Source organism: Geotrypetes seraphini, chromosome 10 (genome assembly GCF_902459505.1).
Source record: "Geotrypetes seraphini chromosome 10, aGeoSer1.1, whole genome shotgun sequence".
Lineage (NCBI taxonomy): Eukaryota > Metazoa > Chordata > Amphibia > Gymnophiona > Dermophiidae > Geotrypetes > Geotrypetes seraphini.
This window is the reverse complement of record NC_047093.1, coordinates 131,494,566-131,519,784: the sequence shown is the minus strand read 5'-3', so window position 1 is coordinate 131,519,784 and position 25,219 is coordinate 131,494,566. Positions and strand designations below refer to the sequence as shown.

At 46.8% G+C, this 25,219-nt stretch overlaps 1 pseudogene; it reads left to right on the top strand.

Annotated features, from left to right (window-relative positions):
- Window positions 1–207: 207 nt before the first annotated feature.
- LOC117367628 lies at window positions 208–25,064 on the top strand (annotated as a pseudogene).
- The last annotated feature ends 155 nt before the right edge of the window (window positions 25,065–25,219 follow it).

Sequence of the window (25,219 nt, the reverse complement as noted above, 5' to 3'; positions counted from 1 at the left end):
AGTTGCAGGACCCAGAACGCTTCTGATTCTCTTCTGAATCTTGAGACAGCAGAGTAGATTCCACCCAAGAACGATCTGCTACCTGTAGCTGCTATTTCTACAGCTCCACCTTAAGGAGGCGGGATATTCCAGGATGACCTCACTGGAGGGGTGGGGTGAAGAGCTCTGCACAGACTCAGTTGCTTTCTCTACTTCCGCAGAGCTGCAAAGAACAGACAAGATTTAGAAGAGAAGCAGAAACTTTCTGTGTCCTGCAACTGGAAATCCCTGGGAGACCCAGTTCCCTTCCTGCATAGGGGTGAGGAGGGATTATATCTAAGACTCAGGGATCAGCCCAATCTGCTAATCTTTCCAGGAAGAGGGAAATCTCCAGTCTGAATCCATCCCAACAGCTGCAGAATTCAGAGGGAAACAGGAGGGAAATGTCTGCCCTGGGTTGTGATCAGGTAATTCAAAGAAAGTATTTAGTCTAATAAAAAGATGTCTTATTTTATTTGCTTTGATTTCTATGTCTATTGCCTTGTATCACAGGTAAGAAATTCTTCTTTCTATTCTTGAAAAAGGAAAACCTTTCCCTGTGCATCTCTTCCAGCTTTCCCTTCTCTTTCCTTGTTCCTATGAGAGGCTTCTTGGATAAAGGGACTGAGGGGACACTTTTGGGCAAAGGGACCGAGTGGGAACTCTTGGACAAAGGGGCTGAGAGGGACTTTTTGGACAAAGGGACTGAGGGGACACTTTTGGGCAAAGGGACCGAGTGGGAACTCTTGGACAAAGGGGCTGGGAGGGACTTTTTGGACAAAGGGACTGGGAGGGAACTTTTAGACAAAAGGGCTGAGTGGAAATCTCCAGAAAAAAGGCCCACAGATGCAATGCAGGGGCCCAGTGCCCAAACGAACCTTACAGGCATGGTTGAAAGAGAACAATGGGAGCAAGAGGACCATCCAAAAAAGGAGATACTGGATGGGGGCAAAACGGACACGCCACGGGAGGTGGATGACCGAGTAAAGGCAAGCCAGGTGGGAGCGCCGAGCCATGGAAAGAAAACAGCAGGGCGGGCGACAAATCAGGACCTATATTGCCTCTACACAAATGCGAGGAGCCTCAGGGCCAAAATGGGAGAGCTGGAAATTATAGCCAGTCAAAAAGCCCTGGACATAATTGGAATCACAGAAACGTGGTGGGCTGATGACAATAAATGGGATGTGGTCATACCAGGGTACAAACTTTACAGGAGAGACAGGACACACAAGAAGGGTGGAGGAATAGCGCTATACATAAAAGACTCCATACCCTCAACCAAAATGGAAACAGCAGTAAGGTCGGAAGGCTTGGAATCAATATGGGTTAAGCTACCAGGAGGATCTGGAACAGACATCAAATTGGGTCTATACTATCGTCCGCCTGGCCAATCGGAAGAAATCGACCGGGACCTGGAGACGGAACTGCGGCAGGTATGCAAGAATGGAAGTGTGGTGGTGATGGGGGACTTCAACTACCCTGGGATAGACTGGAGTATCGGGCACTCAAGTTGCGAGAGAGAGACCAAATTCCTGGAAGCCACGAGGGACTGCTTCCTGGAACAGCTGGTCACGGAACCTACACGAGGAGGAGCTACTCTTGATCTAATCTTCAGTGGACTGGGGGACCTGCAAAGGAAGTAGCGGTATCAGACCCACTGGGGAACAGCGATCACAACATGATCCAGTGCAGACTAGAACTGGGATCATCCAGGGTGAAAAGAACCACAACAACAGCGCTCAACTTCAGAAAAGGGAATTATGATGCAATGAGGAAAATGGTGGGGAAGAAACTCAACGGCAGCACAAGGAAGGTAGAGTCCGTAGAAAGCGCCTGGACCCTGCTCAAGCGTACGGTGCACGAAGCACAGAACCTGTACGTCCCCAGGTTCAGAAAAGAGTGCAAGAAAAATCGAATAAAGAACCCAGCATGGATAACGGCAGCTGTAAAAAAGGCAATCAGTAACAAGAAAGCATCTTTCAAAAAATGGAAACAGGACCAAACGCAGGCCAACCAAAAGGAACACAAGGAAAGCCAGAAGGAGTGCCACCGAGTGGTTAGGAGAGCAAAGAGGGAATATGAAGAGAGACTAGCGGGAGAGGCAAAAAATTTCAAATCATTCTTCAGGTACGTAAAGGGAAAGCAACCAGCGAGGGAGGAAGTGGGGCCCTTGGATGATGGGGATAGAAAGGGAGTAGTGAGGGAGGAAAAAGAAATAGCTGACAAGTTAAATGACTTCTTTACGTCGGTCTTCACGAGGGAGGACACATCCAACATTCCGGAACCAGAGGAAATAGAAAATGGAGATCAAGATAGCAGGCTGGTCCAATTAGAGGTGAGCCAGGAGGATGTCCTCAGGCAGATAGACAAGCTAAAGAGCGACAAGTCACCAGGTCCGGACGGCATTCACCCAAGGGTGCTCAAGGAATTAAGGAATGAAATAGCAGAGACACTTCAGCAAATATGCAACCTATCCCTAAAAACTGGAGAGATCCCGGAGGACTGGAAAATAGCTAATGTCACGCCCATCTTCAAGAAGGGTTCGAGGGGCGACCCGGGAAACTATAGGCCGGTAAGCCTCACATCGGTCCCGGGAAAGATGATGGAGGCACTGATTAAGGACAGCATCTGTGACCATATCGAAAAAAATGGACAGCTAAGGTCGAGCCAGCATGGGTTCTGCAAGGGTAAGTCGTGCCTCACAAACTTGTTGTACTTCTTTGAGGGGGTAAATAACCAGGTGGACAAAGGTGAACCCATAGACATAATTTACCTAGACTTCCAGAAAGCCTTCGATAAGGTACCACATGAGCGGTTGCTCAGGAAGCTATGGAATCATGGGGTGCGCGGGGAGGTCCACCGATGGATCAAAAACTGGCTGGCAGACAGGAAGCAGAGGGTTGGTGTAAAGGGCCATTACTCGGACTGGCAAGGGGTCACGAGCGGGGTTCCTCAAGGATCGATGCTGGGACCGCTCCTGTTTAACATATTCATTGACGACCTGGAGGCGGGAACAAAATGCGAGGTCATCAAATTCGCAGATGACACCAAACTATTCAGCAAGGTTGAAACCACGGTTGACTGCGAGAATCTCCAAAGGGATCTTACGACATTGGAAGAATGGGCGAAAAAGTGGCAAATGAGCTTCAATGTAGGGAAATGCAAGGTCATGCATATAGGGAGAAGGAACCCGATGTTCACTTACAAAATGGGGGGATCAATGCTAGGGGTCAGTAATCTGGAAAGAGACTTGGGAATGATGGTAGACACGACATTGAAGGCGTCGGCACAATGCGCCACAGCCTCGAGGAAAGCAAACCAAATGTTAGGTATCATTAAGAAGGGTATCTCGACCAGAACGAAGGAAGTCATCCTGCCACTGTACCGGGCTATGGTGCGCCCGCATCTGGAATACTGTGTACAGTACTGGTCACCGTACCTCAAAAAGGACATGGCAATGCTTGAGGGAGTCCAGAGAAGAGCAACTAAACTGATTAAGGGTATGGAAAACCTTACATACACTGACAGACTGAAGAAGTTGGGGCTGTTCTCCCTGGAAAAGCGGAGACTCAGAGGAGATATGATAGAGACCTTCAAGATCCTGAGGGGCATCGAAAAGGTTGACAAAGACAGATTTTTCAATTTGAAAGAAACCACAAGAACAAGGGGTCACTCGATGAAATTGAAGGGGGACAGGTTTAAAACAAACGCAAGGAAGTACTTTTTCACACAGAGGGTGGTGGACACATGGAACACCCTTCCGGAGGCCGTGATAAGAAATAGCACAGTACAGGGTTTCAAGGATGACCTGGATAGGTTCCTGGAAGACAAAGGGATTGAGGGGTACAGATAAGAGCAGTGGAAGGTTTAGAGATAAGTGTAGAGGTAGGCAATAAAATTAGTCAGGGACCGCTGACCAGGCAATATGCCTGATGGGCCGCCGCGTGAGCGGACCGCTGGGCTGGATGGACCTCTGGTCTGCCCCGGCGGAGGCGACTACTTATGTACTTATGTACTATCTGTTTTGGAGGGAAGACTAACCTGTTGGAGGTAGATTACAGTAGTCTGTATAATGGGGTTTATGAGATCGGAAGAATAGATGGTAGGCTCAAGACCAGGGCAGGATTAATTCGTAGAGGGCCCCCCCCTCGCTCTACCCCACCATGCCCCACCCCCATTTAGTTACCCATTTTATTTACTTCTTTATTTCCACTTTATTTCTTTTATTTATTTATTTTTCTCACTTAGCTTTCAGAGGTTAAAACCTTTTTCTTCAGGTAAGTAAACTATACTGCTGTTACAGTTTCCCTGTCCTGACTTGAAGAAAGGAGTTATGGTCTCTGAATTAGTAAAAAATGTATTTAAATTAGTCCAATAAACAGGATCACTTTTTTTTTTCATTTTCTATTAATAAACGATTATCAACACAGCTACAATAATACTTTATCCTAAAGCAAAAAGAACTAAAACAAATAGAAATTTTTTCCTATCTTTGTTTGGTTTCTGCATTCCTCATCTTCTCATCATTCTCTTCCTTCTATCCACTGTCTGCCCTCTCTCTGCCTCATCCATATGGCATCTGCTCTCTTTCTATGCCTCTTCCAGAAATTGTCTGCTTCTCCCTTTCATCTCTTGCTCCCTCCCCCCTCATTGGTGTGGCATCCATCTTCTTCCCTTTCCTCCTCCAATGGTCTGGCATCATTCTTCTCTCCTTCCCTTCCCTCTCCTACACACCCTTGGTCTGGCATTTCACTCTCTCCTCTCCCTTCCTCCACTTCCCTCAGCATCTGCCCCCTTTCTTTCCCTCCAACCCAATTCCATCTGGTATCCTTCCCCATTATTTCTCTATCCTTTCCCTTCCCCCCACTTCCATCAGCATCTGTCTCCTTTCTCTCCCTCCACCACCCTTCCATACCACTCTGCCCCTTTTCTCTCCCTCCACCACCCTTCCAAAGAATCCTTCCCACCACCCTTCCATACTACCCTGCCCTCTTTCTCTCCCTCCACCATCCTTCCCACCACCCTTCCATACCACCTGCCCCCTTTCTCTTCCTCAACCACCCTTCCATACCATCCTTCTCACAACCCTTCCATACTACCCTGCCCCCTTTCTCTCGCTCCACCACACTTCCATGCTCCTTTCTCTCTCCCTCCAAATATTGCAGCTGCTGGCTCTGCCCTCTGAGCTCCTTTGCAAAAGGCAGCCCAAAAACAGAAATAGAACAGCTGGTTACGCCAACACCCCCCCACACACACACATCAACGGCAAAGGGCCCCCAGCATCAACTGTAACGTGGCTGGTTCTGTTACAGGAAGGTCCCGCGATGACTGTATCTGCCGGTCGATCCCCCTTTGACGTCACTTCTTCTGGAGCAAGTACGTGACATCGGAGGGGGATGGACCAGCAGACGCAGTCATCGCGGGACCTTCCTGTAATAGAGCCGGCCACATTGCCGTCAATGGAGGGGGGCCCGTTAACATTGATGCCGGGAGGTCTGTTGCCTTTGATGGTGGGGGGGTCTGTTGCTGTCGATGGGGCGAGGCCATTGCTGTTTATAAAAAATGGCAAGGTGAGTCGAACTCCTTCAGCGGGCTCCCCTCACAGTTTCGGGCCCTAGGCACATGCCTACTGGGCCTATTCATTAATCTGGCCCTGCTCAGGACTGGGGTCTACTAGAGTGCATTTACTGTATGCAGCAGAGGATGTGGGATTTCCCTGCTGCATTACTGCTTGCAAAGATCTACCATATATGCTAATGTAGCCTGGAGGTAAATTCATATCCCAAAGGATATGAGATTGGGTGCATGAATCTCCCCAGCCTAAGCAAAGAACATTAGCAGTCTCTATTTTAGGGCTACCTATGTGTTAAAGGTGGATTAGAAAAATGGATAACAGCAGCTCTGGACTGGAGTTCCTGCCTCTTAGTATAGGTCAATGAAACCTGACATGCATTGTTACTGAACAGGAAACAGCTTGCAATGTCTAGAAATGTGCAGTGCATAAGACCTCAGGCAGGGCTTGGATCTCTCTGGTGGATTCACATCAATATATGACTGACATCAACAGCGATTTCTTACACTCCTGCCGTGGGCGGAAGAATGTCTTTTGGGCTATGTCCACCAATAGATCAGATTCCTATCAGCACAGGGGATCGCACAATTACGAGATATTAAAACAACATGCCATCTTTAATATACTTGAATATGTAAATAGTTTGTTGTTTTGTCCTGCAACTTGCTGTTCTAGAAGAGCCTCTCTTTGGTTCTAGAGAGATGGAATAAATTTAAAGTTTTGTTCACTAAAACCATCTGTATAGTCTGGCATTATTGAGAAGAATACTTTCTCTGGCCTACCAGCAAATGTCTGGTCCTGGCTCACAGCTCGCCTAAAGGAGTAAATTCTGAGGATCTCTACCCTACTGCTGGGTAAAACAAGGGGACCATCCTTACACTAAAATTTAAACCCATCCAAATGTAAACTGAGGTAAACTTTTAACTGAAAAGAAGGTTACAACTGCTGCCTCAGCACCCTGAGGTTGTGAGTTCAATCCCAGCCTGTCCTTGTGACTGGGCAAGTCACTTAATCTCTCCATTGCCCCAAGTACCAAAGTTAGATTGTGAGCCTGCAGGGACAGAGAGGCAAAATACCTATGACTTCCTCATTACTATTCAATGTATTGTAAACCATTTGGGGTGAATCTCTTCATGAAAAGGTAGTAAATAAACATAGTATCCACTGTGGGAACTCGCGTCGGCCATTTTGAATAGTGGGACTGCATGGGGCAGGAGCAAGGAGGATCGCTCTTGCTCCGGACTTGCCACTGGACCAGCAGGGCTTAAACTGGGCCCAGGGAGAACACTCAAATATAAACCGAGACCCCCATTTTTCGGTCATTTCTTTGGCCCAAATATCTAAGTTTATGTTCAACTATATGCAGTATTCATCCTTCCTTACTCTGCCATCTCTATCCTTTCTAAACAGATTACAGACTGTTAGTAGCAACAACACAGACAGACAGACTGACCCCAGAACTCTTCTGCACTTTCCTACCTTCAGATATCAACCTACTTGCTTCTCTCTTTTCCTTCTCTTTAACTTTTGCTGAAGTTCCTTTGACCAAAACCAACTACCTTCTTCCAACTACTAAATCAGCCAACATGAGAGATTTACAGACTTTGTCTAAGAACTGTATTCATACTATAATGTACCAGAGATCTGATCTTACTGATAGAAGTTATAAAACAAAGTCTTCTATAATAATAATAATAACTTTATTCTTCTATACCGCCATAGTCAGATGATTTGATGATAAGGAAACTGACTGACTGTGTCCTGTCTGCTTTCCAGACATCCATCACATTCAAGGATGTCGCTGCTTATTTCTTGGAGATGGAGTGGGACATTCTGGGAGAATGGCAGAAAGAGCTGTACAAGAAGGTCATCAAGGAGATTCATGACATCCTCATCTCACGAGGTGAATACACCTTCTTTATCATCTATCACAGGTACGCTATGGAATAGGTGCTGTTATTTTCTGAACCCTGGAGAAATCCCAGGTATTGGGTCCCATCATCATCTTAAATTTAGAACCTGGCTTCTGATGCCATCCCATATCTAATAGGAGTCAATGTAAGAAGCCTCTAGTTTAAGGTCTTTCAACTCAAAATTGCTACAGAGACACAGACACACATGGAAGTAGATGGGATTCTACAAATATAATGTAAATATCATTTTCCTATTTCTTATTAACAGGTTATTTAATCGTTAATCCTGATATTATATTCAGGATTAAAAAAGATGAGGAGAAATATTTTCTACAACACTGTGAAATGGAGGAAAAAGGAAACCCAAATGAGCCCACCAAGAGTAAGCAGGCTTTGCATTTTCAGAGCACGATTGACATTAAACATTTAGGGGCCCTTTACTTAAGCTTAGAGGGTGCTAATGGAAGTGATGGATGCTGAATCCTTAGAAGCTCATTTTATATGTGTGGGCTTCTTAGCAGTGGCATACCAAGGGGGGGTGGAGGTCCGCCCCGGGTGCAGCCTTAGGTGGGGTGCACAGCCAGACAGGTCAGGAAAGTTCCTGGGCTGCGACAGCACTCAGCGGCATCGGCACCCCCCCTGCCCCGCGACAGCACACAAGTTTGGCCTCCTTCTCCCAGGATCAGCAGAACTTCAGATCGGCAACAGGTGCTCAGTCAAAAGCTTCCCCTGACTCAGCTTCCTGTTTCCGCCCAGGCAGTTCAGTCAGGGGAAGCTTTTGACTGAGCACCTATTGCCGATCTGAAGTTCTGCTGATGCCAGGAGAAGGAGGCCGAACTTGAGTGCTGTCGCAGGGCATGGGGGGCGCCGATGCCGCTGAGTGCTGTCGCGGGGGGGGGGGGGCACCGACACCGCTCAGTGCCGTCGTGGGGGAGGGCCTTGCCGATCTTGTTGCCAAAATCGGAAAGGTAAGGGAGAAAGATGGGCCTGTGGTGGATGGAGAGATTGAGAGAAGGGGACAGATGATGGAAGTGAGGGGGAAAGAGAGAGAAAGGGCAGATGATGAAAGTGGGGAGAGAGAAGAGGGCAGGGGGGGAAGAGAGAGAAGGGACAGATGATAGAAGGGTAGAGAGAAGAAGGTAGATGATGGAAATGGGGGGAAAGAGAGAGAAGGGGCAGATGATGGAAGGGGAGAGAAGGGGAGAGAAGAAAGCAGATGATGGAAATGGGGGGAGAGAGAGAGAAGGGGCAGATGATGGAAGAGGAGAGAAGGGGGAGAGAGAAGAGGGCAGATGTTGGAAGTGGGGGAAAGAGAGAAGGGGCAGATGATGGAAGTAGGGAGAGAGAAGAGGGCAGATGATGGAAGGATGGGGGAAAGAGAGAGAAGGGGCAGATGATGGAAGGGGAGAGAAGGGGGAGAGAGAAGAGGGCAGATGATGGAAGTGGGGGGAAAGAGAGAGAAGGGGCAGATGAAAGTGGAGAAAAGGGAGAGAGAAGAGGGCAGAGGATGGAAGGAGGGGATAAATAAAAGGAGGGCACATGATGGGGGAAAAGGATTGAGTTAGGGAAATACTGGGGGTGAGGGAAAGAGGTGGCGAGCTATAGGTAGACAGTAAAAAAGGAAATTGATGAGAGGGTAGTAAGAACGTAATCTAGATGGATGCAGAAAATAAATAGAAAAGGAAAATGAGGGAAGAAAGAGATTGCAGAAGAGAGGTGTGGGAGAGGGAAGGAGAGGAGAGAGATGCCAGACCAATGGGGGTGGAAGGAGAAGACATACATTTCTGGAAGGGGCATAGAAGGAGAGAAGATGCCATATAGGGGCAGAGAGATGAGGAAAGCAGAAACCAGAGAAGACAAAGGTAGAACAAAAATTTTCTATTTATTTATTGCTTTAGGAGACATGTGTCACTGTTTCTGTGGTGTTGCATTGTATGCAGAGTCCAGCTTCTTGCTGATTTAATTTAACCTTTGTCTATGTATTTCTATTTTATCCCCCCTTTTACAAAACTGTGGAGCGTTTTTTAGCGCCAGCTGTGGTGGTAGCAACTCTGATGCTCAGAATTCTATGAGCGTCAGAGCTGTTACCACCGTGGCTAAAATCCACACTACAGTTTTGTAAAAGAGGGAGGGGTTAGTTTGTGATGACATATTCCATACTAGGTGAAGGTATTTTCTGTGTTTTGTGTGTTCGAAAGACATGGTTTTCTGTTAGGATTGACGGTGTAGGATTGATCTGTGCTGGTCTGACTTGTTTAGTTTTACAACGGGTGTATTGATGTACTGCTCACTGCAATATGTAAGATGCTGCTTTTTCCTAGGTACTCATGTGTGACGTGTGGCTTGTTACTAAAAATCATGTTTTTCGTACAGATGGGGGGGGGGGGGGGTGCCAAAAAATGATGGGTCCCGGGTGTCACATATGCTAGGTACGCCACTGCTTCTTAGTATTTAGCACATGCTAATTCCACTAGCATGCACTAAACTTTAATAAAAGGTCCCAATACAGACTTAAAATCTATTTCCTAATTTATTAGTATCAGATTCTTGGTGAATCCGAGATATGTTTTCTTTTAACAGTGTTTCCGATTGTAACATCCGTTTTCTCGCTGAGCGTTAAACAAGAGGAGGATCTCCCCTTCATAGATCCTCATGAATCAGAGGCATCTGAACAGACTCACTTTTCTGTACCGAGTAAGTATCAAATTCCTTCTGCACAGCTTTACTAAGGTCAGCCGAGACCATTGAGGAACTTGGTGGTGGTGAGAGGCCATCATCCTCTTCTCCTTCCAAATTTCCAAGTTTATTGAAAACTTACTATACCGCTGTCCGTTCCCCTATTTTGATGAAGTAAAGTGCCCACAAAGGCAGAGGAGGTGGGTGTCCTAGGGGTGGGATCAGGTCTATAAGACCCTTAAACTAGAATCTAAAGGGGATGAGAAAGGGTTGGTGGTGGAGAGGCTTCTCCATTGTTACAAGGGGGAACCTGACCGATGAACGTGGTGCATTTTGACTTAGGCATGGAGAGCTTTATTGAAGGTGGATCAGTGCAAATCACAGTACATAATGCAGTTTACAATAATGCTTTAGATTATTTAGGGATCTATTGGGATTTATTATCCACCTTTATGAAGAGATCCATCTGAGGCTGTGTACAGGAGGTACAGTTTAACATAACACAATTTGGTTAACAGCATAACAATAGTAAAATGACCGAATATATACAGTCAATGAGGTAAACTTGGAAATGGTGAATTGAAACCTAGTGATAAGAGTAACATTAAATAGGATCTGAAATACACACATTTAACTGCTGTAGAAGAATCACATAACAGAAATATAATAAATGTCTGTACGAAACACAGTCCCATAAGAGACAGCAGGGAAGAACATTCTAATTAATTGACTGATTTGGCCCTGATTCTATAAACTCTGCCTACTTTTAATTGATCTATAGACTTAATCAGTGCTGATACTGGCACTCAGCACCTCACAATCGACCTTAATTGGACTTAATTGAAAGTTAGGTGCCTAACTCGAAAAACGCGATTCTATAGAAAGTAGATGCCTAGTCCAAATGCCTACACTAAGGTGCGTTAGGGCCTTAACGCGAGGTATAGTGCAGGCTAAATTGCTTCGCGCGCTAGATCTTAATGCCAGCATTGAGCTGGCATTATTCTAAAAGCATACCGCGCAGTTTAGCGAGCGGTAATTTCGTGCGTGTGCTAAAAACGCTAGCGCACCTTAGTAAAAGGAGCCCTAAAAGTTCCCAGGGGGAGATATTCAGGGGCCCTGACCCAGAAACTGCCCCTGAATATCTCCTCTGACGGCTGTAGCACTATCCCAGAGCCAGTCGTGGGGGGTCCCAGAATTAAACCGGGTAGCGGTGTTGTTCAGTCCACTACCCAGTTGCTCATTATTATTATTGTAATTCAATATTTTAATTGTAAGCCCGTGAGATGTTTTGCAGATTCAGCTGTAGCAGGGACTGTCTTCTTCTTTGTGACTTTGTACAGCGCTGTGTACAATAGTAGTAGTCGTATATCAAGAATAAATGAACTTACTGGGGGCTGACGACCTCTCCAGCCCCGTCTCATTAAATCCGAACACTTTAGCAGATCTCCAGTTGGTGGTGTCAGGCAACAGAAGGTGGCAAATGTAAATGCTTCTAAATCAATCAATCTGTGTAAAAAGAAATAAAACAAACCTCCTGATGACCAGAGCTGTTTGTAGCTCTTGAGGAAAGGACTTGCCCACTTCAGTAATAAGATAATCGGGGTCTGGGGTAATATTTTTTTAAACATATTGTACTAATGAAAACTATCATCCCGTAATAGGCTCCAACAGTATCAGGCCTGAGATTTTAATCCGGTTTGAGCAAGAGGGATTCAGGACTGACCCTCCAGGATCTGAGGAAACAGAAAATCTGACCACCACAAGCTCATGTGAGGAACTTCATGAAACAGGTGATGGAGTTTGAATTAAAACTAGTAATGACGAGATACAAACTTTTCCTATAAGAAAGATTCCTCCTCGGGATCTGGCACAATGAGAACGAGATGTTATCATCACAGTCCCTCCTTTAATTATGTGTGTGTTCTAGTTTCCTTATTTTTACTTTTCTCCTTTCATTATCAGGTCTGATTTTCTATTTTATTTAATTTGGGGGGAGGGGGCAGGGGGTTATACCTTCTCTTTTTCTTATTCCCCCTCACCCTTTCCCCATGTTTCTCTCCTTTAAACATCTACTGTCTCTCATCCTATTTGTGTTGAATGCCACGGTTCATTTTCCTTAACTCCTTCCACCAGGACACTTGAATTTTCAGAGCTCATCTCAATATTAGCAAAATACTACTTCTTTAGCACTCTCCAGACCAGTAGAGGTTAACTTTACGAGTGGGTATATATCTAATCATGACCAGCAGGTGGAGACTGAAAACAAAACTTTGGGACAGTATATCCTAGCCCCTCCTCTCTATTTCCCTCAGTCTTCTTTCAGTCTCCAGCAGGTGTTGATGTGATCTGTACCCATCTCCCTTGGTAGGGCTGTTGGAATTTGTTTAGGGGGTTTATTGTCCCTGTTTTTGGCCGGACGGAGCTTGGGCGGACTCTGTTTGGGGGTTCGTCCGACCTCGGGGGTGTCAAACCCGGCGGGTCACGAGCGGGGTCCCTCCCCCCACTTCCTCCACCTCCCCACATTTTTTTAGAGGAGCCTCAGCAGTAAGCCTTGCCCCCTAAATCAAGCAAGGCATATTGCTTCGAGAGCCTGTGGAGTCTGTTCTGTAAAAAAAAAAAAAAAAAAAAAATCCTGAGGTAGTGCTGGTCTGAAGGGTTGTTTCCCTTTAAGAAAACTGTATTTTACTGTATTTTTTCATGTAACCGGCACTTTTTTCTAGCTAGGTCGCGTATGGAGCAATTGTGCCCTTCTCCGGGGGAGTAGGACACAAATTTAGTCCAGCCGCGAGGCACTCGCGGCCGGCCTGAACTCGGCGGTTTGGGTCGGTGAGGTGGTGGAGCTCCGTCGGCAGCGGCTGCAGGCGCCCAGAGCTCCCCGCCGATGGTGCCTCGCGAGTCGGCAGGGAACGGTGGGGAAGCCCGGTCTTCTCCGTCCGCCCACGGAGGGAATCCCCGAGCCGCCGACGGTCGGGTTTTAGAGGATTCCCTCTCAGCTGATTTTTTGACAGCTGATGCCGGCTTGCCTGCTTTAGCGGCTGAGACTATTCAGGTTTCTCAGCCGCTTCAGGCTATGGAGGGAGCTTTTTTGGCGGGAAAACCGCCATCTTCTCTGTCTGGCCCCTCCATTTTGTCTTCCACCTCAGGTGACCTTCCCCCTGTTTTGACTATGCAGGGGCAAGGTTCTGCTGGGTCCCCTGCTGTGGCAGGGAGTCCCTTGGGACCCTCGGGGGGTTTTCCCCTGAATTTTTCTTTTCTTTATGCAGAGCCTATTTTCAGGCGGCTGGGGGTCCCGGTTGCGCCCAGGGGGTTTCGGGGGGTGGGGTTTCCTCCGCGCTCCCTGCGGCTTTGCCTCTCTCGTCTGACGTGACGTCCCCTCCGCCGCCTCCCTTGTCCAAGCGTCCGCGGGTGTCGTGGGACGAGAATTTGTGGTCGGAGGAACGTGTCGGTCTGGAGGAGGACCTGGACCCTTCGGAGGAATTCCAGGACCCTCTGGAGGGGACGGAAGCTGGCGGCGGGTTGTCGGATTTCCCGTTCTCCAGTGACGAGGCGTCCGTTGTGCGCCTTTTTCAGAAAGATGAGCTGCCTGACCTTATTCAGCAGGTTTCTTCGGTTTGGCGTTTTGAGGACGCGCCGCCGGGGACTCCGCGTGTGGGGGACCCCCTGTTACGGGGGATCCGTTCCGTTTCCCGCTCTTTTCCTATGCATCAGGATATTCGGGATATTATTCTGGAGCAGTGGAAAACGCCGGAGACGCCGTTTCGGCTGGCGCGCAGCATGGCTCGCCTGTATCCCATTCCTGAAGGGGATCGGGCTACGTTAGCTTCGCCAGTCGTGGATGCGGTGGTCTCGGCAATTTCCAAGCGGCATACCGTGCCTGTTGAGGGCGGTTCTGCCTTGCGGGACTCTGAGGAGCGCAAATTGGAGAACATCCTTAAGCAAAATTTTCAGGTCTCTGCCTTTGGGGTCCAGGCGGCTATTTGTGGGGGACTGGTCGCTCGCGCCGTGTTTCGGTGGGCGGAGCGGGTCTTGGATCGAGAGTCTGACAACTGGTCTCTGGTGGATCAGGAGGTAGCGAAGATTGAGATGGCGGCCTCATTCCTCTCAGATGCTCTCTCTGACTTGGTGCGGATCTCGGCTAAGTCTATGGCTTTTGGCGTGGCCGCAAGGCGTGTGTTGTGGCTGCGCGCTGGGGCGGCGGATGCTGCGTCCAAAGCTAAGCTTACTAAATTTCCCTTTCGGGGGTCGTTTTTATTTGGAGAGGACTTGGATAAGTTGATTCAGACTCTGTCGGACTCGAAAGTTCCCCGTCTGCCGGAGGACCGTGCCCGCCCGGCGTCTCGGGGGGGTGCGGCCCGGGGGCGTTTGCGGGAATTTCGCAAGTATCGCCCTGGGCGTGGGGCTGCTTCTTTCCAGTCTCCGGGGTTTTCCCGGGGTCGGTTCTTCCAGCGCATGCAGCCCTTTCGGGGGGCCCGTCGGGGGGCAGGGAATCCCTCCGCCGGTCCCCCGCTTCCCGTCCTGCGCAATGACTCCTTGCCGGCGCCCCCTTTGGTTCCGGTGGGGGGCCCGGCTGCGCAAATTTTTCCCCAAATGGGCCGAGATCACGTCCGATCAGTGGGTCCTTGAGGTGGTGCGGGAATGTTACGCTCTGGAGTTCACCCGCTCTCTGCCGGACCTTTTTCTCGCTTCTCCATGTCAGACTCCATGGAAGACGCAGGCTTTTCGTCAGACCCTTTGTGGTGGCCATAAAGGAGGGGACCTTTCGGCCCATCCTGGATTTGAAAGGGGTCAACAGAGCTCTCAAGATTCTGTCTTTCCGCATGGAAACGCTGCGGTCGGTCATTCTGGCGGTTCAGCCGGGGGAGTTTCTTACGTCTCTCGAGCTGACGGAGGCCTACTTGCAGGTTCCAATTCGGGCCTCTCATCAGCGCTTCCTTCGCTTTGCGATCTTGGGGCGGCACTTTCAGTTCTGTGCGCTTCCCTTTGGTCTGGCCACGGCTCCTCGGACGTTCACCAAGGTAATGGTGGTCGTCGCGGCAGCCTTGCGGTCGGTGGGCATCCTGGTTCACCCCTACCCGGACGACTGGTTGATTCAGGCAAAGTCGTTGCAGGAGAGCTCCCGGGTTACGGCTCGGGTGGTGGAGTTTCTCCGGTCGCTGGGCTGGGTGGTCAACCTTTCCAAGAGTCGGTTGGTCCCGGCTCAGCGTCTGGAGTGCCTTGGGGTTATGTTCGACACCTCCTTGGGGAAGGTCTTCCTTCCAGAGGTCCGGGTGAGCAAATTGCAATCTCAGATTCGCCTGCTTTTGGCGTCCCGGGGTCCTCGGGCGCAGGATTTCCTCCAAGTCCTGGGGTCAATGGCGGCGTCCCTGGATGTGGTGAGGTGGGCGCGGGCCCACATGCGTCCTCTTCAGTATGCTCTGCTCCGGAGGTGGTCTCCCCGGAGGCAAGATTTGGATGTTCCGGTTCCCCTGCGAGGCTTGGCGCGCTGCAGTCTGCGCTGGTGGCTCCGGACCCCTCACCTGGTTCAGGGGGTGGGTCTGGATCTCCCGCAGTGGACGGTGCTCCTTACGGATGCGAGTCTCCTCGGTTGGGGGGCTCAGTTTATGGGCCACTCAGCTCGGGGCACCTGGTCCGCGGAGGAGGCCTACTGGTCGATCAACGTGTTGGAGACCAGAGCGGTCAGGCTGGCGCTGTTAGCTTTCCACTCCCTTTTGCTGGGCAAGTCGGTCAGAGTCCTGTCGGACAATGCCACGGCGGTGGCTTATGTCAATCGTCAGGGGGGCACCAAGAGCACTCCTGTGGCGCAGGAGGCGGCTCGGCTCATGGTTTGGGCGGAGTCCCATCTTATGGACCTCTCGGCTTCTCATATAGCCGGGGTAGAAAATGTTCAGGCAGACTTCCTCAGTCGACACTTCCTGGATCCAGGAGAGTGGTTTCTCGGCGCCGGAGCGTTTCGGTTGATAGTGCAGGCTTGGGGGCAGCCCCTGATGGACCTGATGGCCACGAGTGGCAACGCCAAAGTGCCCCGCTTCTTCAGTCGGCGCATGGACAGTCTGGCCGAGGGTCTGGATGCTCTGGTCCAGCCGTGGCCAATGGAGGGGCTCCTGTATGTGTTCCCTCCTTGGCCGCTGGTGGGCAGAGTACTTCTTCGCATTGTTCGCCATCCGGAACTGGTGGTTCTGGTGGCTCCGGATTGGCCTCGGCGTCCGTGGTATGCGGATTTGGTGAGGCATCTGGTGGCGGATCCTCTTCCTCTGCCTCTCTTGGACGACCTTCTGACGCAGGGTCCCATGTTCGACCCGTCTCCCTTCTGTCTTACGGCGTGGCTCTTGAAAGGGGTCGCCTGAGCAGGAAGGGTTATTCAGGCAAGGTAATTTCTACACTCTTGGGGTCCCGTAGGCTTTCTACCTCTCGGGCTTATGTGCGGGTTTGGCGTCTCTTTGAGGGATGGTGCCGGGCGCGGGGAGTGGTCTCTTTTCGCGCTTCCCTGCCTCACATTCTAGAATTCTTGCAGAATGGCCTGGATAGAGGCCTGGCTTGGTCTTCTCTCCGGGTGCATCTTGCGGCCCTGTCGGCTTTTCGAGGGTTGGTGTCAGGTCAGCCTTTGTCGGCCCTTCCTGATGTGATTCGGGTTTTGCGGGTGGCCAAGTTGCTTCGGCCTCCCATTCGGCCCTCGGTTCCCTCTTGGGATCTCAATCTGGTTCTCTCGGTTCTGGTGCGTCCGCCTTTTGAGCCTTTGGATGGCTGTTCTTTGAAGGACCTTACTTTGAAGGCGGTCTTTTTGGTGGCCATTACGTCTGCTAGGCGTGTTTCTGAGCTGCAGGCGTTCTCTTGTAGGGCTCCCTTCTTGGAGTTTTCTAGGGAGCGGGTCGTCTTGCGGCCTGTTCCTTCCTTTCTGCCGAAAGTAGTGTCTTCTTTTCAGGTCAATCAATCGGTGGTCCTCCCGGTCTTGGGAAATCGGGAGGGCTCGTCTGAGCAACAGCAGCTGCGCAAGTTGGATGTCGGTCGGGTTCTCCGCTCTTATGTGCAGCGGACTCGGGAATTCCGGAAATCCGATCATCTCTTTGTCCTTCTGGCGGGTCCTCGTCGGGGTGCTGGCGCTTCTAAGGCTATTATTGCGCGCTGGATCAAGGAGGCGATTGCTTCCGCTTATCTTCTGAAACAGAAGCCTGTTCCGGAGTTTCTCAAGGCTCATTCCACTTGGGGTCAGGCGGCTTCTTGGGCTGAGTCGTCGCTCGTGCCTCCAGTGGATATTTGTAAGGCTGCGGTTTGGTCCTCCTTGCATTCCTTTGTTCGACATTATCGGGTAGATGTTCAGGCGCGTCGGGACGCGGTGTTCGGTGAGCGTGTTCTGGTTTCGGCCCTTCGGGGGTCCCGCCCGTAAGAGGGACTGCTTTGGTACGTCCCACTCGTAAAGTTAACCTCTACTGGTCTGGAGAGTGCTAAAGAAGGAGAAATTAGGTTCTTACCTGCTAATTTACTTTCTTTTAGCTTCTCCAGACCAGTAGAGGTCCCCACCCTGTCTGTTGTTGTTGTTGTTGGGGCTGTTGCGCGGGCAGTTTTTGGTTTTTGCTGCGGGTTCTAGTATTTTTCTAGGGCCGGGGAGAATTGAAGAACAGCGGCTGTGGCTCGGCTGGCTTAGCTGGCGAGCTGTGGGGACATTCTTCCTTCGGGAATTTCTCCTCTGCATTTTCCAACAGCATTTTGGGTATGTTATTTGTTACTCCTTTCGGAGTATTGTTTTTTCTCTCTGTTTTTTTCCAGTTCTTGGTTCTGCTTGGCTATTCGGCAGACTGAGGGAAATAGAGAGGAGGGGCTAGGATATACTGTCCCAAAGTTTTGTTTTCAGTCTCCACCTGCTGGTCATGATTAGATATATACCCACTCGTAAAGTTAACCTCTACTGGTCTGGAGAAGCTAAAAGAAAGTAAATTAGCAGGTAAGAACCTAATTTCTCCTTTTCTTAGGTTGTAATCTCTCCTTTAAACCTGAAGCTATTTTTCCATTTTTTCCAGCCAGCCAAAGTTACACTGCTGAGAATACAATAGAGAATCTGAAAATGGAAGAGGATCCCGACAGTGACCACCTAGAGGGAGTAGTTGAGGATACTGATACCAAGAGCGGTGAGCCAACAATTCCTTTATAATCAAATCCTTGCTAGTTGTTGTGGAGTATTTCTAAATTTTCACTTAGATGCAAATACTAATATTCAAGATCCTACATGGCATTCTTCTTCCCCTAATTCCACTATCCTGGAATTCTTCGAGACCTGACACTACCAGATCCACCCATAAACTCTAACTATCTTTCCCCTTGTTAAAAGGCGTCATGTGTGTAGGTAAATTAGGGAAATCCCTTTTCTTCAAATTCACTGAGCTTTGGAATAACTTCCCTGCCCCGCTGCGGAACCTAGGCTCATTCCAATTATTCCGAAAGCATCTGAAAACCTGGCTTTTCTCCAAAACATATAGCTATCTATTTAAAATGTAAAGCTAGCTATCCTCTTCATATCCTCTAATTTCTTATTATGTCCTTCCCTCATTAAATTTACCTGTATACCGTGCCGAGCTCTATCTTTATGGAGATACGGTATACAAATTTAAGGTTTAGTTTAGTTTAGATCAGGGCACCTAGGAAAGAGGTATAGAGAGAGAAGAGGTCCTAAGATAGAACCCTGGAGTACACCAACCATTATCGGGTTAGCGGAAGAAGAGGATCCACCAACACACACACTAAAGGTGCGTTGGGAAATGTAGGAGGCAAACCAGGAGAGGACAGATTCACAGATTCATAATGAGGACAGCATATCAAGGAGTAAGCTGTAAGCTGTGATTTAGTTTCATATATTGCAAGTGTCAACTGCAGTCTATGCAATTGTCAGAAATAACAGAGATGTTTAAAGATGAGCAGCTGAGGACTGTCACGTAAGGTGTCCCTTCTACGGGACACTCTGCCATTTCAGGCAAGCCAATGCGGAAACAGGCATCTTAGAGACAGTCCCCGCCACTATAGCAAGGTTCAATGTAGATGTCGCCAGTTCTGGAAACAGTTTCAATGCCTCCTGCAAAGTGCACAACCACTGCAATTTACCCTCTCAGTGGAAAGTTAGTGCAAAGGGGTATTGCCATTTATATTTGATACCCCTGTCAGCCAGTAGATGCGTGCAAGGCCGCAGGTCACTCCTGCAGCATACTGTGGTAGCAGCCAGATCCTGAAAGAACTGAATAGGGTATGTGTCCCATGTAAAGGCTTCTACTTTGCGTGCAATTGATAAAATAAACTCCTTCAGCTTAAATTCAGAAAAACATACCACACTATCCCATGGGACATTCATGCGTAATCGACCCAGGGTATAATGAGCCCGCATACTCGATATTCTCTCAGGCACCAGTGGTTTGGACGATTCAGCTAAGAGCACACTCACTAGTCTCTGAGTAGTAAGCTCACAATTGTTATATTCAGATAGCTCTGGTAACCCCTGGATTCGCAAATTGTTACTTTGAGACCTATTTTCCAGGTCTTCAATTTTATCCATAAAATATGAATTGGTGGTCTTACATTCATGCCAAGAGGTCTCCAAAGCGGTAATCGTATCTTGATGCTTCTCAAGTCAGTTCTCTGATTCCGCCACGTGGCCGCTCAGTTCCACTATTTCTCCTCATAGGTCTGCTGAGAGAGTAGTTAGTTCCAATCAAACTGCTTTTATATCAATTTTGATTTCCTCGAAGTTGTCAAAATTCCAGAATTGGATCTGACATCGTCAAAATTAAAGGCTGTGATCCTGCACTGGGCTGCGACCCAGATGATGGGTCTCCCTGCACATTCACAATCTTTGCTGGACAATTCAGCGTGGGTGAAGGTTGATAGGCAAAATGGTCAATTCTGACCAAACCGCGGTCCTGCTGTGCATACTCCCTGAAAGCACCACTATTGAAATGGAGGCTGCTCTCTCGCCGGATGGGGAGAAATGAGGTAAGACGCTAATTATTGCAAAATAGGGCCAGGTCCAGCATGGGCTGTGATGTCACTTCCTCTCCCCTTCGCTAGGTTTTACTTCATGTTATTCACACCATCTGGGGTGACTACTCTATTCTATTGCAGATTTTGGTATCATCCGCAAAGAGGAAAATCTTACCTGACAGCCCTTCAGCAATATCGCTTATAAAAATGTTAAAAAGAACAGAACCTTGAGACACACCACTGGTAACATCCCTTTCCTCAGAGCGATCTCCATTGACTACTACCCTCTGTCTTCCACTCAACCAGTTCCTAACACAGCCTGCCACTTTGGGGCCCATCCCGCCGGCACTCAGTTTATTTACGAGACGTCTGTGTTGAACACTGATTTTGCTAAAATCTAAATACACTACATCTAACACACTCCCTCTATCAATTTCTCTGGTAGCCCAGTAAAAGAAATTGATCAGATTTGTCTGACAAAACCTACCTCTAGTGAATCCATGTTGCCTCTGGTCCTGTAATCCACCAGATTCCAGAAACTTCATCATTCTGTGTTTTAAAAGCGTTTCCATTAATTTGCTTACCACAGAAGTCAGACGTACTGACTTGTAATTCCCTATTGTGGAGAGACCACATCCGCCCTTCTCCAGACCTTCGGTACCACTCCCAAACGTAGAGAAGCATTGAAAAGGTCAGTCAGCGGAGCCACCAGAACTTCCCTAAATTCTATGAGAGCCCTGAGAAAGGGCTGTGAGGTTGCGGCCGCCTGTTCCAGAATGGAATTTTGACCTTGTCCTGGATTCCATGAGCAAAACCCCTTATGAGCCTTTGTAGGATGCTTCGCTTATGGATCTCATGGTCGAGATGTTTTTTCTTGTAGCTAGCTCCTTGACGAGGAGGGTTTCAGAGCTTCAGGCTCTCTTGTGTAGGGAGCGCTTCCTTCGATTCTCCTTGCGCACAGTGCCTTCTTTCCTGCTCAAGTGGTTTCTGCCTTCCATATGAATCAGGAAGTTCGGCTGCCAGCATTTAATCCAACAGATTCAAAGATGTAGGAAGAGGCCTTTGCTCAACTGGATGTCCACAGGGTTCTGCTCCGTAATCTGGAGGAAACAAATGCCTTTCGCATTACAGATCATCTTTTCATGTTGACTAATCCTAGCCATTTGATTTCGAAGGCCACTATTTCCAGGTGGATTCATGCAGCTATTTCCTCAGCATACATCGGATGTGGCAAGCAGCATCCGGTTTCTTTGCAGGCACACTCCACCAGAGAAGTGGCTACTTGGTCCCTGCTTCATAATTTCATCCAAATTTTCCAGAGTGGACGTGGCAGCTTGAATGGACGCAGCAGGCTTATGTGTCCCACCCTAATCTTGAGGGACTGCTTTGGTACATCCCACTGGTACAGACTCGTACGCCCTTTGCACTAGATGGGAATATTAGGTACTTACCTTGAATATTCTTTGTAGTAGAAGGGATCAACAGAAGGAATGAGGAAAGATGGCCAAATTGGTGACTCCAGGAGGGAAAGCTATAGGAAGGACCACACTGATAGCAGTAGAGGGTGTGAGTGGGGCAGAATGACAACATGGTATTAATGGAATGGAGGCATTCTCTGAACTAAGGATCCTTATCTCCTCTTACATTTTCAAAAGTCATAAAAGTCCCATCATCTCAGTTTTAGCCAAGTTTTCACTTTTCTTTTAAATCTTGAAGTGATTTTCTATTCTTATTATAGGCTGCCAAAGTAACCCTGCTGACCCCACAGGAGAGATTCTGAAAATTGAAGAGGATCCTGCCAGTGACCAACTGGAGGGAGGAGAGGAGGATGCTGATATGAAGAGTGGTAAGCCAAGAATTGCTATGTAATGAGATTTTGGTTAGTGAGTATAATCAGAGTAAAGGGAATCATTGCAGATATTGGAGGGGAGGATGAGATGTTCAGAACCAGCAAATGAGATCCGGATGGTCTGTTTATATCTTTTCTTGTGCCATCGCTCACCTGTCTACAAAATGACTTTAAAGATATCTTTGGAGATATTTGCTTATATATGTGTTACTAATAGCTGTATAATTTACGCATATACTTTCATTTTTAACCAACAGATGATGGATTTGGGAATAAGAGAATGAGAGTATGTTATGGGCAGCAGAGGGAGGAACGGACACACAAAGACCCTTCAAGAGACAGCCCAGAAGGTATTAGTAGTATAAAACCACCTAGCATGAAAGAAAAGACCCCAAAAGGAGAGAGTTCAAATGTATGTACTGAGCAAAAGAGAAATTCCATCAACTGCCCAAATCTCAGACAAAGTGAGAGAATCGGAAGGCAGAAACTTTGTCAGAGCACTACAAGTAAGGAAATGTTCACTGGGAAGTCAAACTTCAGTCAGGTACTTGAACTGAGAAAACATGACTTAATCAGTATTAGCAAGATACAAATGCATCAAATGAACTCCAAGGGAGCAAAGCTATTTAAATGTTCTGAGTATTATAAAAGCTTCAATCAAAAAAGTAATATTATACCTCATGAAAGAATCAGCACAGGAGAAAAAACATATAAATGTTCTGAATGTGGAAAATCCTTCTATAAAACAAGGAACCTTATAACTCATAAAATAATTCACACGGGAGAAAAACCATATAAATGTTCTGAATGTGGAAAAGCCTTCAATAACAGAAGTACCTTCAACACTCATAAAAGAATCCACTCTGGAGAAAAACCATATAAATGTTCTGAATGTGGAAAATCCTTCTATAAAACAAGTAACCTCATAACTCATAAAAGAATTCACACGGGAGAAAAACCATATAAATGTTCTGAATGTGGTAAAGGTTTCATTACTAAATACAAACTCAGAACTCACGAAACAATCCACACAGGAGCAAAACCATATAAATGTTCTGAATGTGGAAAATCCTTCAATAACAGTAGTAGCCTCAACAGTCATAAAAGAATTCACACGGGAGAAAAACCATATAAATGTTCTGAATGTGGTAAAGGTTTCATTACTAAATACAAACTCGGAACTCATGAATCAATCCACACAGGAGCAAAACCATATAAATGTTCTGAATGTGGTAAAGGTTTCATTACTAAATACAAACTCAGAACTCACGAAACAATCCACACAGGAGCAAAACCATATAAATGTTCTGAATGTGGAAAATCCTTCAATAACAGAAGTAGCCTCAACACTCATAAAAGAATCCACTCTGGAGAAAAAACATATAAATGTTCTGAATGTGGAAACTCCTTCAATAACAGAAGTAGCCTTAACACTCATAAAAGAATCCACTCTGGAGAAAAACCATATAAATGTTCTGAATGTGGAAAATCCTTCTATAAAACAAGTAACCTCATAACTCATGAAAGAATTCACACGGGAGAAAAACCATATAAATGTTCTGAATGTGGTAAAGGTTTCATTACTAAATACAAACTCATAACTCACGAAACAATCCACACAGGAGCAAAACCATATAAATGTTCTGAATGTGGAAAATCCTTCACTAATACAAGTACTCTCAGAACTCATGAAAAAATCCACTCTGGAGAAAAACCATATCAATGTTCTGAATGTGGTAAAAGTTTCAATCAAAAAGCTAATCTTCAAGTTCATGAAAGAATCCACACAGGAGAAAAACCATATACATGTTCTGAATGTGGAAAATCCTTCAAACATAGAAGTAGCCTCAACACTCATAAAAGAATCCACACGGGGGAAAAACCATATAAATGTTCTGAATGTGGAAAATCCTTCAATAAAACAAGTAACCTCATAACTCATAAACGAATCCACGAGAAAAACCATATAAATGTTCTGAATGTGGAAAATCTTTCACTAAAACAAGTAGTCTTATAATTCATAAAAGAATCCACACGGGAGAAAACCCATATAAATGTTCTGAATGTGGAAAATCCTTCAACTATACAAGTAGCCTCATATCTCATGAAAGAATCCACACGGGAGAAAAACCATATAAATGTTCTGAATGTGATAAAAGCTTCAATCAAAAATATAATCTCACAGTTCATGAAAGAATTCACTCTGGAGAAAAACCATATAAATGTTCTGAATGTGGAAAATCTTTCACTAATAGATGGAGCTTCAAAATTCATAAAAGAATCCACTCTGGAGAAAAACCATATAAATGTTCTGAATGTGATAAAAGCTTCAAACGAAAACATAATCTCACAGATCATGAAAGAATTCACTCTGGAGAAAAACCTTTTAAATGTTCTAAATGTGGAAAAGCCTTCAATAATACAAGTAGCCTCAGAATTCATAAAAAAATCCACTCTGGAGAAAACCATACAAATGTTCTGAATGTGGAAAATCCTTCACTAACACAAGTAGCCTCAGAATTCATAAAATAATAGAGGGGCCTCACAATTCATAAAAGAATCCACAAGGGAGAAAAACCTCATCAATTTTCTGAATGTGGAAAATCTTACAATAATTGAGGGAGCTTCACAATTCATAAAAGAATCCACCCTGGTAAAAAACAATATAAATGTTCTGAAAGTGGTAAAGGGTTCAATCGAAAAGATCATCTTGAAGATCATGAAAGAATCCACATGGGAGAAAAACCATATAAATGTTCAGAATGTGAAAAATCATTCAAAAATACAAGTAGCCTCAATATTCATAAAAGAATCCACTTTGGAGAAAACCAAAATAAATGTTCTGAATATGGTAAAAGTTTCAATCAAAAAGATCATCTTGAAGATGGAGAAAAATGATATAAATGTTCTGAATGTGGAAAATCCTTTAATAAAACAAGTAACCTTATAAATCATAAAAGAATCCATATGGGAGAAAAATGAATTTAATCTTCTATTTGCATCGCTCATATCTAGGTAGGCTCAAGGTGACTTAAAGAGGGGTTGAGGAAAGAGAAGGGGGAGGAGAAGTGAAGAGGGGAGAATGGGGGAGGGAGAGGGGGGAGAAGGGAGGAGAGGATACAGGTGATTAAGTGTCAAATAGATTAGTTTTCAGTTTCTTCCGGAATAGGGTGCAGTTAGGTTCCGTCCTAGTCATTTCAATAAGGTCATTCCAAGTTTTTACACCTAGAAAGG